We start from the raw sequence: 3,885 nt of genomic DNA, 5'->3' as shown, positions 1-3,885 counted from the left end.
AAAATTCATTCACTTTCTTCTCAGGGCACAAGAAACAAAACCAGTTTGTATTGTGCCCGCTTCAAAAGTTGGGTATGGCCTCAGAGTTGAGGTATCAGAATTACAAAATTTTATCCTGTTTAGGAAACTGTCCACTTACCTTTTAGAAAGGGTAAACTATTTCTCCCAATCTGAAAACAAGGGAAACTTCTAGACATCATTTTTTACAACCCTACATTGTTCTAGGAAACTTTTAGTTTTGTTATTTCATTAAGCATTTTAAGAATATTTTTGGCCAGCACTGTACTACAAGCTGTGGAGAAGTATTCAAATGGAGCAAGTGCACAGGTCTTGCCTCTGAAGAGGTAACAAAGCAGAGTGAGACCCAAGCGTGAAACTTAAGAACAAAAGCTGTGACTGCATAATAATGGACTAGTGGGGGTGGGGAGTGGGGAATCTGGAAGCCCAGCTGTTACTAGGAAAGCAGTTCCCAGGAGGTGACAGTTTAAGCCGTCTCTGAAAGAGGTTGATTGTAATGATGTGCAGGAGTGAAAGTTGTCCAGCGTTCTGCTTAGGAGATAAATATCTGCCCTGATTTAAAGGTGGGAGTGATTGAAGTGTGGGAGACCAAACAGAGACTGACTTCTTAGCAATCAAAGGGCCATTTGGGGATTTGAGGATGTCGTAATAGGTAAGCTTGGGGAAGTCAGTTGCAGAAGGTGAGAAGGGAAAACAACTTTTCTTTTATTATAGTAAAATGCTTAGATTTGATGAGGTGGGAAAAAAAAACAAAACAAAAATATGATAAAAAGGATTTTTTGACAGCTATGAAAAAGTGAGATTCTAATAGAGAGGTCCTGGAGCTCAGGAAACAAGTTAGACAATCTATAATTTAGGTCTATGTTGTTAAGACCTGGAGTGAAGAAAACATTTTCAAAGTTGAGTAATAACAATAACTATAAAGAAAAGGTTATATGAAAAACTATCTCATTACTACTCTTTAATTATTAGCACATTTAACAATTTCCAGAAAATTCCTTATTTCTACCCCCCTTAGAACCCAGCACCTCTCCCTAGCTTACATCTTTGTACTCAAATCATCTTATTTCTGACACTGTATGTATTACTCTCCACCTATGCCTTAGCTCATCTTTACTTTGTCTTCTCGTTTTACTTCCTTCATTTATTCAAATAATTTTAATCCTTAAAGACTCAGCCTAAGTGCCAGCTTTTCCTTGATAACCATTTATGATCTCAGAGAATTCTCTTTCCTTCAGAGATGTCTGCCTGCTAGTCACTTTGATTACATACAACTTACTTTGATTAGAATTTTTGACTATTGATGGTCTCATTCTACTTATTTCTTTAAAAGTAAAATAGTTTTAAAAAATTATCATTGAAATTTTTGAAAAAATCACTTATAATCTATCATTCAAATGTTAATGTATTCCTTCAATTATTCAGTGAATAATTTATACATACATATTTTATAATATGGTATATACATTTTTTGCATTCTGCTTTTAGTTTTATTGTTATAGTTATTTTAGAGACTCCTAAAATCCAAGCAGTTCTACTCAGTATCAACTCAGCATCTTGTTACATGCTACTGCTTGTTCTCTTTAACTCAGCTGCTGTTCCCTATGTCCTCTTATTATCTGCACCCTCTTCCTGGTGTCTACTGTCTTTTGCCCACTGCTTGCCTACTCAAAGTGCTTTTATACCATTATTTAATCTACCTCAACTCTTTCTTTTTTTAAGTTTTTTAAAAAGATTTTTATTTATTCATTTTTAGAGAGGGAGGGAGGGGAGGGAGAAATACAGGGAGAGAAACATCAATGTGATTGCCTCTCACGTGTCCCCAACTGGGGACCTGGCCTGAAACCCAGGTATGTGCCCTGACTGGGAGTCAAACCAGCAACCCTTTGGTCCGCAGGCTGGCTCTCAATCTACTGAGCCATACCAGCCAGGCTCAACTCTCATCTTGCACAGTGTTTGGGTAGCGCTTTAACAAGTTTCCTACAAATTGATTGCCTTTAGGTCTGGTATCCATCCTAGTCCAATAAACTGTTGCAAAGGGGGAGAAGGGGTCATGTATCCATAGTACCATAAGTAAACCTATGAAGGAAACTGTCAGAGGACTGGGAACGGCAGAACACAGTTGGGTTGACCTATATCCCGTCACTTATTTCTGAAAATAAGAATTTTGATTGCTGTATAGAGATACGCCTGTCCTGTGAATGTACCAGATATACTTAACCATTCTAGTGCTGAACAGTTAGGTTGTGGTTTTCATGACTCTAAACAGCAATGACACGATCACCCCTCTAAACTGCCTGAGTCTTAGGGAAACACACTTTGTATTTCTAAAATACAATTACTAGAAGTGGCAGAATCTTGATAGAGTTTGCCCAATGACCCTCCATAAGGGTTTTATGATATTAAAATGAGCATGGATTTTAACCTTTGTTATATTTTGCTATCGAGGTACTACATGAAAAACTATATGGTTATCCCAGAAATACTTACTTGGCAGAAATACTTCCTCTTAAAACATGCTCTCATGTAATGCATTTCATATATCTTAGAAGTTAAGGTATGGGAAAATTACAAAATAGCTTTTTTTTTTAGTGGGAGGAATGCACTGGGGACAGAATTGAATTGGAAAGAATTATGCAGTTAAGTATATTGGAAAAAATGGAAGTATTCAACTATCCAAACTCCTTATCTTTAATCTTTATGTGCATAACCACTTTTATGCAATTGAATCATGTACATATTTGCTATGCATTCAAATATAAATTGATTACACTCTATTGTCATCTTGTTATCTACATAAGAATTACTGAGGTTAATATGCCAGATGTTAATTAGCCATTTTCCTTTGGTTAGATATTTTTTTCTCCTTCAAACTTTCGTTGTTTGAAAAATAATGCTATGAATACCTTTGTGCGCTCACATTTTTTTTCAGGTTAGACCATTGAAAGATATTCCCCAAAGTAGAACTGTTGATTAAAAGATAAAAGCAGTATTATAGCTTGCCTCATGTATCACAATGATACTGTACTTCACTGACACGTTACATGTTACTAACTTTGCACGTTTGTCCGCTACTGCTTCAAGCTCCTCTGATGAAGGTAGTGTCTTCATTTTTCATATTCTCCACAGAATAGCGGAGGTACCACTGGCTCAGAGCTCAGCGCCACGTAAAAGCTCTAAATATTAATCTTGTAGCTGCAGGCTTGACTTGAATCGTCTCCAGATTTTCTCAGTCTCTTCTCTTTGCTTCTTTTTGAAACCTACTTCATTACCTTACATTGGCAATTTCGGACAAGATCATTCTGGACAGAGGTGCCTTTCCGTGTCCTTTAAGCCTTATTTCTCAGGGAGCTTCCCGTTCTGGAACCTTATTCGCCCGGCTGCTGTCTGAGGAAGCCAAGTGTAAAGCAGCCACCGCCACTTGTGCTCACACCCCGGTGCCTCCTCGGAACGGAAACTTTTTCTTGAAAAATGTCTACGCCAGTTAATTTGGGCAGATGTTGAAGGTAACAGAACTGGCCTGCATTTCTGTCAGGCCCTACGGAGCCGGGCTAGTTACTCCGACGGAGTAACGACGGCTCTGGAATATTCGGCATCTCACAAGCTCGTAGTACACACGGATGCGCCCTCCCAGGCCCGGGCAGTCACCACAGGTGCGAAGCCTGCTCTGCCCGGGAAGAAGCTCCTGCTGCCTACTCTGAGTTCCAGGCGCCAGAGTAAGTCCGTCCGTAGCGCGGAGGTGAAGGCCCGGCGTCGCTTCCCCTCAGGCAGGGTCTCCCCTACCGCGGGCAGCACCGGCGCAGAGCCACGCCCCCGGCAGGGCCCCGCCCCCAGTTATTCCATAGGCGAGGGGGCGGGGCGGGGCCG

Source organism: Phyllostomus discolor, chromosome 2, assembly GCF_004126475.2.
Source record: "Phyllostomus discolor isolate MPI-MPIP mPhyDis1 chromosome 2, mPhyDis1.pri.v3, whole genome shotgun sequence".
NCBI classification, from domain to species: domain Eukaryota; kingdom Metazoa; phylum Chordata; class Mammalia; order Chiroptera; family Phyllostomidae; genus Phyllostomus; species Phyllostomus discolor.
The sequence above is the reverse complement of the archived record's forward strand: the minus strand, read 5'-3'. Positions refer to the sequence as shown.